The following is a 17,226-nucleotide window of genomic DNA, read 5'->3' as shown; positions in this document are numbered from 1 at the left end:
GCTGTGCATGGGGAAGGCACACGCTATAGTTAACTTAGGGCTCAAGTTATAGTTACTTGAAAGAATTCCAACTATAACTGCTGAATTTCTATGAGTGTATGAGTCAATTCAGAACCTAACTATAACGTCCCTGTATCCTCTGTTTTTTCCAGTGAATTTCTATGTTTTGTAACAAAAAGTAATTTGAATTACTATACATTATTCCAATCCCTGCGCAGTGGGGGTTGGTCACAAGGCCTGGCCCTTATAAACACCGAATCCCATGTCATACATGGCCTTTGACCGTGTGCAGCATAGGTTGGCCACAGGGCCTGTCTCTGTCAGTGGATCTGTGAGTGGGCGCATAAGTGTCTGAGTGGGTCTGAAATTTGTTATGTCAGTCTATGAGTGGATCTGATTGATTGCCTCAGTGTCTGAGTGGGTGTGTGAGTGGGCACATGAGTCCCTGAGTGCATATATGAGTGAATGAATAGATGCATGAATGAGTCTGTGGATTTTCTTTCAAATTTGTTCATATTTGCAAATAGTTTGTGAACAATTCATGAAAATGTGCGACTTTTTATGAATATCACACATGGTGGCAAAAAAATATTTTAAACTCATAATTTGCCCCTAAAACATACCTATAACCACACCCCTGGTGTCGGGGTACCTTAATTTTCACCCCTTATGCCACTTTCAGTTTGGATTTTCACCCCCGGGTACGTGTCCCATGAAAGAAAATGGTGACTGCAACTTTCTAGTGGTAGTGGTCAGCCAATTACACTGCTTCTTTTTGCACACGTATTCACAAAAATTCACAAAGTTTCATGAATTTTCATGAAATATTCACAAAGTCTCAGCGAACAGAGATACACAAATTTGGATTTCCCTAACTTTCTCAAAAACTACTCAATGGTTTTACACCAAATAAATGAAAGCGTGACCTGCCTACCGACAGCTAGCTTTCTGCCAAATATGGTGTACTTCTGTCCAGTGGGTCATGCTGTATATGAGTCTAAAAGTCTTATGGAATTAATATGGGAAAATGCAACTTTTTTGGCCCCCCTTTTTCTCGGACCCCACTTGGCGATCACCTCAAAACTTTCCATGCACAACAACAATCACCGGCACTTTAAAAAAAAAATGTGAGAAGTTTCGTCAAATGGTGCTAAAGATAGAGGAAAGTCAAAAAACGCTCTTTTCTGGAAACATGGACCTGCTCTTTTCTGGAAACATGGACATAACTATAACTACCTAGTGGCGACTGCCATTAGGATATATATATATATATATATATATATATATATATATATATATATATATATATATATATCAGACACAAAAGAAAAAGGCTCACATTTTATACATGCAAAACCATAGAAACTCACCAGTTAGAGTTGTCTCAAGTGACAAGAACCTGTGCACTAAGGTAATTATAATTCGTGCCCTTGGCTTGCACAGTTTCTTTTTGTCAAAAGTTTTACTGTAAATATTACTGTGGTGCATAGATCGAATGTGGAACGGAACGGACATTCGATCTACGACAGAGACTCGTGCGGGGGCGGTTAGGTGGCAGTTGAGGAGTGGAGCTGTCCGACATTGCTCCTGTGATGTTATACGCATAATCCAGTAAATAAAGGATTATATTCTTACCTGCTGGTCTCCGTGTCCCGTCTTCACAGTGGCAATGGGGCAGGCAGGAGTGATGTCGATTGTCAGATAATGATTGCATATTCATTTCTGCGATCCTCTTGCTGGGACCGGTGTTGTGCCGCTGTCAACAACATTTGAGGAGCCTTTCTAGCGGTGAGGGAGGAAGGTGTTTTCCGGTTCCTGCAGAGTATTTTGGCAATGTTTTCTGTTCATTGCCGATGGATCTGAAACCGCAACTACGCAAGGAATTATGGGTCGGGTTGTGCCCAAATTCCTCTAGAAAGCACGCTATATAGTGTGTGGCACCCATCTTGGAGAAGGTTAGAAGTTCTTAAATTCTGTATTGTGGAATATGGTGATAGGAACACCTTGTATTGGAAACGTTATCCATACAATGGTGACTGGCACACCTGTGTTGATTGAAGGTGCCGGAATTTGCTATACCTATACAACGGTGACTAGCACACCTGTGTTGTTAAAGGTGCCGGAATTTACTGCGACTGGACTCCATTTTGGACTTCTACATGTTTTTTTTTTTTTTAAAGAAAATGAAGGAAGAGGAGTAGGAAGACACATTTATGGATATGTAGAGACATTTTGCACTGAAGGCATTTTGAGCAGATATTGTTTAACAACATTGAGTATTTATTAGTATATAGTTGATTTCTACAAATATATTTGCATACTTTATCATTGTTAACTGCAGAATGCCTAGTATTCAGCCTCCACCATTTTTAAAAAATGAACCAGGAGATCCACCTGTTCAGTGGGAATTGTGGTTGGATTTATTTGAGGCATACGTAGATGTGTTGGAAGAAGGCGAATGTTCACCTGATAGGCATCTGTCATTGCTTAAACAACATTTGGGGGCTGTTGGATTAAGGGAATTTTAAAATTTGCCACCTGCAGATAATGTACATGGGGAAGATGTGCACAAATGTGCTTTACAACAGTTACAGGATAGGTATGGCTGGAAAATGAATGTCATCATGGAAGATATTAATTTTATTCCAGGGAACAGAAGCCTGATGAATCCATTGACCAGTATATGGCAGTGTTGAGGGGCTTAGCGGTTACTTATGCTTTTGATCATATGACATATGATCAAGTTTTAAAGGACCAATTATTAATGAAGACTAAATCTAAAAAAATACAGGAGAAACTTTGGTCTTCAGGGGAAATATCTTTAAAACAGCTGTTGAAGTAGCGAGGAGCATTGAGATTACTGAGGATTGCATACAAACTATGAGGAAGGAACTCAAAGATAATGACAACGTGTGTACCATAATCAAAGACAGGGACTGCAAAGAAAAAAAGAAAAACATGGTTTCCCATTGTGGCGGTGGGGATAACAAATCTGGCATGATTAACAATACTAAATTGTGCTTTAGATGAGGTGCCAGTTTGTATTTTGCAAATTTTAGTGGTTGTCCTCCAATTGGGAAAATTTGTAGTGCATGTAAGAATAAAAGACATTTTGCACGAGTGTGCAGATGTTTTAGAAAAATGTGAGTTGTATTGTGGAGAATGCATTCAAAGTTGTAACATTACGGGAAGAGATCTTCAATTTCCCAAGTGCCATGTTAATATTGGTGGTGCACGAGTGGACGTTATGGTGGACTCGTGTGCATGGTACACTATAATAGGCAAATCACTATTTAATCAGTTATGACCTGGGAGGAATTTACAAGAGACAAGAACCAGTCCTTGTTGCTATTCTGGTGATAAAATTGCAATTGTAGGAAAAATGCAGGCAGAAATTGAATATGCTGAAAAGAAGTGTTCAGGGGAAATTCTCATAGCGGAGAGTGGGGGCAACAATTTTGGATTGGCAACATATATGTCAATTGGGGTTGAATGTGGACCCGAGTGCCAGTCCGCCAGTGTCTACTGTAGATATAGATACATTGCAGAATGATTTGTATCGTGATGTAAAGGAGATGTTTCCTACCGTGTTTAGCAGTCATTTGGGAAGTATGAAAAACTTCCAACATACAATTGTTTTAAAGGTGAATGCTATTCCTGTAAGGCAGAAGTTGAGGAACGTTCCCTTAAATTATAGAGAAAAATTGAAGGAAATATTAAAGGATTTGTGTGAGAAAGATATTATCGAACCAATTGAGTGCTCGGATTGGGTTTCTCTAATTGTACTTTCAGTTAATTCTAGTGGGGACCTCAGTTCGTGTGTTGACCTGTGGGCACTCAATGATGCAATTTGGATAGATGAATTTCCCTTGCCAAATTTGCAGGAACTGATGTTGTCTATTGGAGATGCTACAATATTTTCAACTTTCGTCGTGGCAAGTGCGTATCATCAGATACATTTGAGTCCTGAGTTTAAACATTGTACAGTATTTATTACACCAGAAGGAATGTTCCAGTATAAAAGGATGCCATTTGGATTGGCTAGTGCGTCTGCAGTTTTTCAGAGGGAGTTATCCAAGATACATTTGAATGTTAAGGGAGCAAAGCTATTCCAAGATGATATTTTAGTATATGGATGTGACAGAATTGAGCATGTTAAAATTTTAAAGGCAGTATTGCAAGCATTGAGTGACTATGAACTAACTGTTAAGGATCAAAAGTGCAGATTTGGTGAGCGCCACGTTGAATATTTAGGTCATATTATTTCTAAGGATGGTATTCAACCTAAGATTAGTCATGTCAAAGCTATAAGCAAGGCTCCAAAACCAAGGTGCAGGAAACAATTCTTATCATTTTTAGGCCTAGCGGAGCTTTATTCTCGTTTTGTGGAAAACTTTGCATCCAAAGTGGAGAATGTCCGTGCCTTGTTGAGGAAAAAGGCAACGTTCTGCTGGAAGGAGATACATACCAAGGAGTTTGCGACCATAAAGGAAGAAATTGTTAATGCGTCTTGCCTCAAATCATTTGATGAAACTGCTGAGCTCCTACTATACCACTTATATCATATAGCACTATATCATAAGAAACACAATACTCAGAGTTACTAAAAATAAAGGTACTTTATTTTAGTGACAATATGCCACAAGTATCTCAGTGAGTACCCTCAGTTAGAAGGTAAGTAATATACACAAGTTATATGTACACAAACCCAAAACAGGTAAGTAACAGTAAGAAAAGTAGTGCAAACAACGTAGAATCACAATAGGATGCAATAGGTGAACATAGGTCTAGGGGCAACACAAACCATATACTCCAAAAGTGGAATGCGAATCACGAATGGACCCCAGACCTATGGGAGCTTGTAGAGGGTCGAAGGGACTGTAAGAAAACAGTCAGGGTGTCCAAGATACCCCACCCCAAGACGCTGAAAAGTAGGAGTAAAGTTCCCCTACTACCCCAAAAGGACACAATAGTCGTGATGGGGGATTCTGCAAGAACCACAAACACCAGCAAAGCACTGAAGATGGATTCCTGGACCTGAGGACCTGCAAGGCAAGGGGACCAAGTTCAAGGGTCGCGATAGTGTTCAGGGGGGGGCAGGAGCCTAGGAAACCCCAGATGAAAGTGCAAAGAGGCTGCCTCCCGGTGGAATAAGCCAAAGATTTTGCAACAACAAAAAGGGGTAGGAACTTCTCCTTTGAAAGGAAGATGTCACACAGCGTGCTGGATGTTGCAGAAGTGTTTTCATGCAGAAATACCACAAACAAGCCTTGCTAGCTGCAAGGGTTGTTGTAGAGGTTTTTGGGTGCTGCTGGGGACCAGGAAGGACCAGGATGTCGCCCCTTGGAGGAGGAGACAGAGATGGTGCTCAGCAACTCAGAGAGTGCCCACAGAAGCAGGTAGCACACACAGAAGTACCATAGCAGCCACTTAGAAGATCTGAGGACAGCGGTTGACTCAGAGCCACAAACGAGGGTCCCACGATGTCAGAGTCCAACTCAGTTGGTTGAGCACTGCAGGCCGGAGTGCTGGGGAACAAGGCTAGGTTGTGCACAAAGGAATCCTTGGAGAAGTGCACAGAAGCTGGAGCAGCTGCAAATCACGCAGTACACAGATTTGCAGTCTAGCGTGGGGAGGCAAGGACTTACCTCAACCAAACTTGGACTGAAGGATCATTGGACTGTGGGGGTCACTTGGATCTAGCTCCTGTGTTCCAGGGACCACACTCGTCAGGATGAGAGGGGACCCAGAGGACTAGTGATACAGGGGGTCATTCTGACCCTGGCGGTCTTGGAGCGCCAGGGTCACGAGTGACGGAAGCACCGCCAACAGGCTGGCGGTGCTTCACATCCCATTCCGACTGCGGCGGTAAAGCCGCGGTCGGCCCGCCGGTTTCCCGGCCTTTTTGCCCCGGCTGGGAGAATCCGCCAGGGCAGCGCTGCAAGCAGCTCTGCCCTGCGGATTCTGACCCCCGTACCGCCAGCCTGTTTCTGGCGGTTGTTACCGCCAGGAAGAGGCTGGCGATTAGGGATGTCCTGGGGCCCCTGGGGGCCCCTGCACTGCCCATGCCACTGGCATGGGCAGTGCAGGGGCCCCCTAACAGGGCCCCGGCCAGCTTTTCACTGTCTGCCTTGCAGACAGTGAAAAGCGCGACGGGTGCAACTGCACCCGTCCCACCCCCGCAACACCGCCGGCTCCATTTGGAGCCGGCTCCTGTGTTGCAGGCCTCATTCCCGCTGGGCCGGCGGGGGCTAACATGGTTAGCGCCCGCCGGCCCAGCGGGAATGTTGGAATGGGGGCGGCAGAATTTTGGCCGCATGGCGGCCAAATGGCGGCTCCCACCGCCCGCCAGAGTTGGAATGACCGCCACAGTCTTTTGGTGCATGCGTTAGCAGGGGGAAGATTCCGTCGACTCACAGGAGATTTCTTCTTGGCTTCCAGTGCAGGGTGAAGGCAGACAGCCCCCAGAGCATGCACCACCAGGAAACAGTCAAGAAAGCCGGCAGGATGAGGCGCTACAATGTTGCTGGTAGTCATCTTGCTACTTTGTTGCGGTTTTGTAGGCATCCTGGAGTAGTCAGCGGTCGATCCTTGGAAGAATTTAAAGAGGGAAGTGCAGAGGAACTCTGGTGATCTCTTGCATTCGTTATCTGAAGAATACCCCAAAGGAGAGACCCTAAATATCCAGAAAAGGAGGTTTGGCTACCAAGAAAGTAGGGTTGCTACCAAGAGAGGTAAGAGCCTATCAGAGGGGGTCTCTTACGTCACCTGCTGGCACTGGCCACTCAGAGCAGTCCAGTGTGCCCCCAGCACCTCTGAATCCAAGATGGCAGAGGACTGGGACACACTGGAGGAGCTCTGGGCACCTCCCCTGGGAGGTACTGGTCAGGGGAGTGGTCACTCCCCTTTCTTTTGTCCAGTTTCATGCCCGAGCAGGGCTGGGGGATCCCTGAACCAGTGTAGACTGGCTTATGCAGAGATAGGCACCATCTGTGCCCATCAAAGCATTTCCAGAGGCTGGGGAGGCTACTCCTCCCCAGCCCTTCACACCTATTTCCGTAGGGAGAGGGTGTAACACCCTCTCTCAGAGGAAATCCTTTGTTCTGCCTTCCTGGTCCGGGGCTGCCCAGACCCCAGGAGGGCAGAATCCTGTCTGAAGGGTTGGCAGCAGCTGCAGTGGAAACCCCGGAAAGGCAGTTTGGCAGTACCCGGGTTCTGTGCTAGAGACCTGGGGGATCATGGAATTGTCTCCCCAATACCAGGATGGTATTGGGGTGACAATTCCATGATCATAGACATGTTACATGGCCAAGTTCGGAGTTACCATTGTGGGGCTATACATAGGTAGTGAACTATGTATAGTGCACACGTGTAATGGTGTCCCCGCACTCACAAAGTCCGGGGAAATTGCCCTGAATGATGTGGGGGCACCTTGGCTAGTGCCAGGGTGCCCACACACTAAGTAACTTGCCACACAACCTTCACCAAGTGAGGGTTAGACATGTAGGTGACTTATAAGTTACTTATGTGCAGTGAAAAATGGCTGTGAAATAACGTGGACGTTATTTCACTCAGGCTGCAGTGATAGTCCTGTGTAAGAATTGTCTGTGCTCCCTATGGTTGGCAAAAGAAATGCTGCAGCCCATAGGGATCTCCTGGAACCCCAATACCTTGGGTACCTAAGTACCATATAAAAGGGAATTATATGGGTGTACCAGTGTGCCAATGAGAATTGGTAAATTTAGTCACTTACCTGCAGTGACAATTTTAGAAAGCAGAGAGAGCATAAACACTGAGGTTCTGGTTAGCAGAGCCTCAGTGATACAGTTAGGCACCACACAGGGAACACATACACGGCATACATTCTGAGCACTGGGGTCCTGCCTAGCAGGAGCCCTGTGACACAAGGGCAAAAACAAACATACATACAGTGAAAATGGGGTTAACATGCCAGGCAAGATGGTACTTTCCTACATGTGGCAGATGCGTTATCTCGTTTACCACTATCTCATAGTAGTGTTGAAGAATTTGATGATGGTGAGCGTGATGTTGTGTTCACTCACAATGATGTGATGTTCCTGCAAAATGGGAATGTGGATGGTGGATTATCTGAATGTGTGTGGATGAGAGAAATGCAGAAGGATGAAGTTTTGTTGGAAGTGAAGGAGTTTATTTTGAGGGGATGACCATCGAAATAAAATTTGTGGGGTGAGTGTAGTACGTACTGGAAGGTTAAAGCGGAATTGTCTGTGTCAAATGACATCATATTAGGAGGTGATAAAATTGTGCCTCCCTATGGTATTGGGGCATGAGGGCCATGGTGGCATGGCGAGCACCAGGAGGAAGATTAAAGAAATCGTTTGATGGCCTGGGTTAGATGGCATGGTGGACCATTGGGTAAGAGAGTGTACTAAATGTGTGTTGAGTGATAAGTCTGTGAAACCATTAGTGGTGCCACTACAGATGGTTGATTTACCGGATGGCCCGTGGGGCAAGGTTGCGATTGATTTTATGGGTCCGTTGGTTAACTTACCTGCTAAGGAGGCGTATGCAATTATCCTAGTTGATTATTTTTCCAAATGGCCAGAAGTTCGTATGGTTGTCAATATAACTACTGAAACAGTTATCAATTTTTAAACAATGTTTTGGCGAGGGAAGGTATTCCTGAAACTATTGTTTCAGATAACGGAACTTACCTCTGATAAGATGAGTTCCTTTTTGAAGGGTTATAGTCTAAATCATGTGAGGGTATTGTTGTGCCATCCTGAAGGTAATGGTCAAGTTGAAAGGTTTAACAAGGTAATCAAGGAAGCTATTCAATTAGCCTTGGGATCTAATTTGTCCTGGAAGGAGGCCATGCAAAATATGTTGTTATCTTACAGAATTACACCACATTCAGTCACTGATAAAACACCTTTTGAGTTATTGAGGGGCCGGAAACCATCTTCTATGTTAATTCTTTGGTGGTTGAAGAATAGAAAACAAGGATGTTCTGATGGGTTCGATTTTGACTCTCTGGGAGAACGGGTGCAAGAGCATCAAAATAAAGTATTAAAGAAAATCAACAGTGGGAAAACTATGCCAAGGTTGGTGGTTGGAAAGTATGTACGTGTGAAAAATCATGGGTTTATAAATAAAGGAAATTCTAGATGGGCACACCCTATGAAAATTGTGAAGGTATTGAATGGTGCTGTTCAACTTGAGGATGGAAGGGTACGTAATTTGCGGAATGTGAGTTTGTTTAAAGCGAGTAGCATTCCCCAGGAAACGGTGTGTAATGATCTTAATGAAGAGAGTGGATACATGTGGGGAGATGGTTCTATATTGCGATCTGAGGAGATGCGGTCAGACCGGGGTGAAGAAGGTGAATCCAGGAATTGAGATAATATTATGATACCCATTCGTAAAAGTCAAAGAGAAAGGAAGTTACCAAGGCGTTTCAACGAATTCGTGATGGGAAGCTAATAAAGAGTGGTGATGCATTCAATTTTGATAAATGTATAGGTAAATGTGTTATGTATTATTCCCTATTATTTTTTTTGTATTTCAATTTTAAGTATATTGTATGTATAGGGCCTGATTACAACTTTGGAGGAGGTGTTAATCCGTCCCAAAAGTGACGGTAAAGTGACAGATATACCACCAGCCGTATTACGAGTCCATTATATCCTATGGAACTTGTAATACGGCTGGTGGTATATCCATCAATTTACCATCACTTTTGGGACGGATTAACACCTCCTGCAAAGTTGTAATCAGGCCCTTAGATTGTAGTAGTGGTTCGGATAAGTGCCTTAGAATGTGGGAACCCTTCATGGCCTTCTATAGAAACATCTCCTCCTGGCAATAGTGCGGTGGGATTTAATCTGTTTTAACACGATTTAAACATATGAGATTCGATTTGGTGTGAATCCAATGAATAAGCACTAAGACGAAAAAGCAAGGAGGGTCGGGGTGGACTTGTTCTGCCCCCCCCCTCCTAAGGCTGTTGGGGGCCGCTCTTTCTTTTAGTGTCAGTGGCCAGGGTTCTGGCCAAAACCGGGTTATGATGTGGCTTCTCCTGTCAGTGTTTTTGCTAAAAATGAGGACTCAAAAACAAAAAAAAAACAAAAAGCTTTTTTTACTTGCCTTTACAGCTTTGGTGCTGGTTGACGAATCTTCACAAAATTTCCCCCAAAAAAATACAACACTTACATTAGCTGCTAAATGAAAAGTTTCAGGGTGATCCGTCAAGCGGCGGCCAAGAAAAAGAGGGGTTGTAAAACGTGTTTTCTCCATGTTAATTTCCATAGGGATTTTAAACAGGAATAAAGGCCGAACCACTGGATGGATTTACACCAAATTTGGCAGAAACCTTTTTGTGACTTGGGCCCTCAGTCCTACTCTGGCGGGAACCGCCAATCAGCCGCCACGCGGTCAAAAGACCGCTGGCGGCATTCCGACCTTCCCGCTGGGCCAGCGGGCGCTAACAATGTTAGCGCCCGCCGGCCCAGCGGGAAGGGGGCCTGCAACATTGAAGCCGGCTCCGAATGGAGCCGGCGGTGTTGCAGGTGTGCGACGGGTGCAGTTGCACCTGTCGCGCTTTTCACTGTCTGCTGGGCAGACAGTGAAAAGCAGGCTGGGTCCCTGTTAGGGGGCCCAGGACACCCGTTCCCGCCAGCCTCTTCCTGGCGGTGTAAACCGCCAGAAACAGGCTGGCGGGAAGGGGGTCAGAATCCCCTGGGCAGCGCTGCTTGCAGCGCTGCCCTGGCGGATTCGCCCAGCCGGGGGAAATCTGTCGGGAAACCGCCGGACCCGGTTTTCTGACAGCGGCTTTACCGCCACGGTCAGAATGGGCAGGGAAGCACCGCCAGCCTGTTGGCGGTGCTTCCGTCATTCGCGGCCCTGGCAGTCTTTGACCGCCAGGTTCGGAATGACCCCCTTGGTGTAAATCTATTCAGTCACTTCAAAATTCAAACAATACAGGGACGTCATAGTTAGGCTCACATTTTAAACATACAAAACAATATAAATTCATCATCGCTGGGGCATAAGTTATAGTTACCTTGGGGCATGAGTTATAGTTACCTGAGAAAACTCTAACAATAACAGGTGAATTTCTATGGGTTTGTATGTTTAAAAATGATTTTTTTTAAAATCTATTTCCTAACTAAAATATCCCTGTAACCTTTGGATTTTGCAGTGAAAAAAACAATTTTATATATATACATATGTAATGTTATTGTTGGGTGTGATAAAGTGATTCACAGAAAAAATAAAGGTTAAATTAATGGTACAATTAGGTGAATATATCAGTGACAACATTAACATTTTGAACTAAAAAAAACACAGAACCTCTCCAGTAATAATTATGAGAGACAACTATACCTTGCTCTCCCCCATGCACTGCTTATGACCTCACATATTACATCACTTGTGATGTTCTATGATATCATTTATGACATCTCACATTACATAATTGATGAATTCACTGATGACATCATCAAATGAGTATATTGGTTTGTTTTATAGTTTGCAAAGTGGTAGGTAACCACCATATTACTTTTCTGCATAATTTTGTGCAGCCTGTGTCCAGCTAATCAATGTAAGTGTTTACAAAATCCATGTTCTTCTAATACACAGAGTGTAGAGGTATTGAACACATTATAAATATTTGTACTGAAGAGTAATTCTGTGTGCCGGAGAGAGGCATTTTGTTCCACACAAGTTTTTTCGTACTGCAGAAAAAGTTTCCAGCCGGGCAACGTTTTTACACACTACATACTAAGTATTGTGAGCTGCCTTGAGTTATTAGACAGAATCGTTCAGCATGACAATTTCTACTTAATCTAGTTTTTTTTTAATGTAGAGTAATATTTTATTATCGTATGTAAATCCAAACCTCTGCCAGGCATGGCCTTCAGCCATGCACTGCGGGGAGTTGGCCACAGGGCCATGGTGGTCATTACAACATTGGCGGTAAAAGCCGCTTACCGCCGTGCAGAAGACCGCTAATACACCGCGGCGGGAGACCGCCACCGCTATTATGACCCACAGCACGGAATCCGCTGAAATTCAGACACCCACACAATACCGCCACACCAAAGGTCAGCGAGAAACTGGCGGAAACACATCCTCCACGCCAACAGAAACACGCCCATGCTATTACGACCAACGAATCCACGCGGCGGTCTTTCAACTGCGGTATTCCATTGGCTGTACACACCGCCGCGCTCAAAATACACATACATCTCCAAAACACCGCCACATTGGACAATTCGAAATACACACACCTGAAACACATACAAACAACACTCCCACACACCCAATTCAATATAAAACACACACCCACATCACACACAAACCCCTACGACCAAAAATTTGAGACGAAGGCCACAGAGAGACAGCACAGAATAGAGAATACCATCACACAGAGGCACACTACACCATCACCCACACAACATCCACGCACAAAACACCACACACCACTACACTCACCACACTCATCAACACATACACCACCTCACACATCACACACACCACCCCATGTCATGCCAAAGACACCCCCGCTTCTCCGAGGAGGAGCTCAGGGTCATGGTGGAGGAAATCATCAGGGTAGAGCCACAGCTATTTGGATCATAGGTACAGTACACATCCATAGCCAGGAAGATGGAGCTATGGCAAAGAATAGTCGACAGGGTCAACGCTGTGGGACAGCACCCAAGAAATAGGGAGGACATCAGGGAGAGGTGGAACGAACCACGGGGGAAGGTGCGTTCCACGGTATCCAGGCACCACATCGCGGTACAGCGGACTGCCGGCGGACCCCCACCTCCTCCCCCACAACTAACAACATGGGAGTAGCAAGTCTTGTCCATCTTGCATCCTGAGGGCCTCGCAGGAGTCGTTGGAGGGACGGACACTGGTAAGTCAAATTTCAACTATCATATCCCCCACCCTACCTGCATGCTATCACACACCCACCCTTGCACCCTCCCCTATCACTCCAAATCCTCACCTATCTACCCATGACACCAACCACCCATCCCAACCCCAAAGCCTGCATGACCTAACTAAGCATGGATACCCATCACTAAAGCATGCCCACTGCACAGACCCACAACACCCCCCAACCATCAGCACACAAGCTCCCACACAGGAATGCTTGCACTGGGGTACACGCACACCCAAACATTGCACACCATGAAACACACACATGCAAAAATCATGTACTTATACCCCCGTAGGAACCCGAAGGAACGTCTCCACACCATCGGATCCAGACAACACCACTCCACCCCCAGAAGAGGCCCACAGTGACGACAGCAGCTCTGCCCTACTGGATCCTGATGACCAGCCCGGACCATCGTGGGCCTCAGGACAGTCGGTTCCACTTGCCCAGCCACAGCCCAACACCGAAATTCCACCCTCTGGTAACACCAGCACAGCACCCACCCAGCGGGCCCATACCTCCCTACCCAGGACAGGGCAATCAGCGGTGTGTCCACCACTACAGGGCACCCAGGCTAACCCACCACCCCAACAACAACAGGGACCTGGGGGCAGTGGTAGTGGGCACACGGTCCAGGGGACGGAGGCACAGGAACACAGGGGAACTGGGAGGGCTGCTGTGCGACAGGGGGCCGACAGGCCAAGGGAACCAACTCTCAACAAGGCCCTCTCCTCCATAATGGGAGCATACCACCACTCCCAGGAGACGATGGCCACGGTCCTGGACAAGTTGCAGGAGACCCTGCGTCTGCAGGAGGAACAATTTTTGGGGTTCAGGGAGGAGCTCAGGACCATAGGCTCCGCCCTGGGCACCATCGTAGGGGTGCTGACGGACATTCAAAAGACCTTGAGGGACACCGTGGCACTCCAAGGGGCCCCTGACACTAGCATGGACGACGAACTTCCTACCACCTCCGCTGGCGCTAGTGGACAGGACGCCCCGCCACAGGACCAACACACCAGCTCCCCACCCCCTGCAGATGGAGAACCACCACGAAAGCGGTCCCTGAGATCCAGGAACAGGACAGAGCAAGATGGCAAGACCCCCGCCAGGAAATAAGACTACCCTGATTGTCCCCCCACTGTCCCAGTTTGTTACCCTGTCCACATTGGAACAGCTCCAGCTCCACTTTCAATGCCCAGATGTGCAATGTACCAGTGAGACTAATAGACTGGACTCTGCCATGGACATTCTTCCACCATGACCTATCCCCATTTCACAACCCCCCTACATTTTTATGCACTTCAATAAAAACCCTTGAAACCTCAATAATATTGGAGTCAGTCAATGATTGTGAACTCTGTATTGTCAATTACAGTGTTAAAAAAGGTTACCCATTGGAAGGCCAACATAGCAATGTCACACATCACAAGCCTTTCAAGGGTGCAAGCTGTTGACACGTAGGTTACCACAATAGTGAAACTGAAATGGAAGGGGACAACTCAGTTAACAAATAGGGAGTGAAATGTAGGTAGAGGATAGAGGTAGACGTGTGAAAGTTAATATTATGTGATACATGAAATTGTACTCACCTGTGTCTCACTGAAAATATTACTGTATGACTGACTCCCTGTTGTCGTTTTCTTCTTCATCAGCTTCATCCTCATCACTGTCCACAGGCTCCACAGGCTCACCCGCTGCAACAACACCGTCATCTGGATCATCCTCCTGCAGAAAAGGCACCTGACGTCGCAATGCCAAGTTATGGAGCATGGAGCAGGCGATGATGATGACGCACACCTTCTTCGGTGAGTAGAATAGGGACCCACCTGTCATATGGAGGCACCTGAACCTGCCCTTCAGGAGGCCGAAGGTGCGTTCGATCACCCTCCTAGTCCGCCCATGGGCCTCATTGTAGCGTTCCTCTGCCCTCGTCCTGGGATTCCTCACTGGGGTCAGTAGCCAGGACAGGTTGGGGTAACCAGAGTCCCCCAATAGCCATACACGGTGCCTCTGGAGTTCACCCATCATATCAGGGATGCTGCTATTCCGCAGGATGTAGGCATCATGCACTGAGCCAGGGAACATAGCATTAACCTGGGAGATGTACTGGTCTGCCAAACAGACCATCTGGACATTCATCGAATGATAATTCTTCCTGTTCCTGTACACCTGTTCATTCCTGCGTGGGGGGAACCAGAGCTACATGGGTCCCATCAATGGCACCTATGACGTTGTGGATATGTCCAAGGGCATAGAAGTCACCTTTAACTGTAGGCAAATCCGCCACCTCAGGGAAAATGATGTATCTCCTTACGTGTTTCAGCAGGGCAGACAACACTCTGGACAATACGTTGGAAAACATAGGCTGGGACATCCCTGATGCCATGGCCACTGTTGTCTGAAATGACCCACTTGCAAGGAAATGGAGTACTGATAGCACCTGCACTAGAGGGGGGATTCCAGTCGGATGGCGGATTGGTGACATCAGGTCTGGCTCCAACTGGGTACATAGTTCCTGGATTGTGGCACGGTCAAACCGGTAGGTCATGATGACATGTCGCTCTTCCATTGTCAACAGGTCCACCAGCGGTCGGTACACCGGAGGATTCCACCATCTTCCAATATGTCCCAACTGACGGTGCCTAAGAAGGACAACAGCGAAGAAACTGTCACCATTCCTCCAGGTATGTACCCACAGTTACACACAAGACTACAACAGACAATTAACCCATCCGGGAAATGTTTTGAGTGTAGGCCTCGGTATGTGTGATGCAGTAGTAATTGAAGCCATGTGGGCCCCTGAAATGGCGGCTGCCTGACGTCTAAACTGGGACAATGGGATTGTGGGGTAACTGCGCTGGCGTTGGACACCGTCGCGGTAGGCGGTCGTAGAGCGCGGCGTAATGCTGCATTGGTTAACATTGGACCCTATGGGTCCCAGGAGCCAATGAACAGGTGCGCTGGCGGTGATGATGCGCACCGCTGCGGACGTCACCGCCGCGGACGTCACCTCCATTTTCTATCTCTTCAATCACTAGATACCTGACCTTCAAAAGGAGAGGACCTACACTGCTAGTGCTGCTGTGACCTCAGTCTGGAAGCAACGATGGCTGCTGCGTCTGGGGAAAGGGCCCCTGCCTTCACTGCACAGGAGTTGGAGAAACTTGTGGATGGGGTCCTCCCCCAGTACACGCTACTCTACGGTCCTCCAGACCAACAGGTTAGTACACACAGAGCACGTTGAATGGGCTAGGCCTGGGTGGAGAGGGCTGGGTGGATGAGGGAAGGGGGCAGAGTACATAGAACAGTCATGCATTGTGATGAATGGGCCACATGGATAGAGTTGGGAGGGGGCCAATTACAACGATGGTGCAGTAGGTAATGACTGTTCCTCTTCCCTTGTGCATGTCATGTAGGTCAGCGCCCACCAGAAGAGGGACATTTGGCGTACCATCGCCAAGGAGGTCCGGACCCTGGGGGCCCACCAGAGACGGGGCACCCACTGCCGGAAGAGATGGGAGGACATTCGCCGCTGCAGCAAGAAGACGGCGGAGGCTCAGCTGGGGATGGCCTCCCAACGTGGGAGGGGTGCCCGTCGCACCATGACCCCCCTGATGTTCCGGATCCTGGCGGTGGCCTACCCGGAGTTGGATGGGCGCTTAAGGACATCACAGCAGACACAAGGGGGTGAGTACAACCTCATCCTATGGACTTTGCGTGTAGTGGAGCTGTCTGGGTGGGGGTGGTGGGCTGTGGTTGTCCCTAGGCCAGGGCGAGTTAGGTAGGCAAGGCCCCTACGTTATGTAGGCCATGTGGCACTCTACACCAGCTCTAAAATAAGCCTAATTGATGTATAGTTGCCCCTTTGCCATCCATGTGGGCAGATTTCTACCATTGCCATGTAGGCCATATCCCAGAAATTGCATGTGCAGAGGGCAGGAGCACGAGGTAATGCAGGGGGCTGCTGCGTTTGTCTTGTCCACCAACGCTAGCGGTATGCCATGTACTAATACTCTCTTTCTTCTGTCTCCCCCCTTTTCCTGTTCTCCCTGTCTTTCTGTACATCAGCATCAACAGGCGGAGGTACAGTGGCACCGGAGCACGAGGGAGCTGCATCCCACATGGGCATAGAGGGCCACACCACAGACTCGGAATTCACCAGTGGGACGGAGGGCGAGGGGAGCTTCACGTCGGCAACAGGATCACCAAACAGCGACACGGACTCGTCCGCCAATGGGAGCTCCCCTGTGGTGGCGGCACCATCTGTGCGCCCCACTTCTACAGGTACAGCC

This window comes from Pleurodeles waltl, chromosome 12 (assembly GCF_031143425.1).
Source record: "Pleurodeles waltl isolate 20211129_DDA chromosome 12, aPleWal1.hap1.20221129, whole genome shotgun sequence".
Taxonomy (NCBI): Eukaryota; Metazoa; Chordata; class Amphibia; order Caudata; family Salamandridae; genus Pleurodeles; species Pleurodeles waltl.
Note: the sequence above shows the minus strand (reverse complement) of the source record.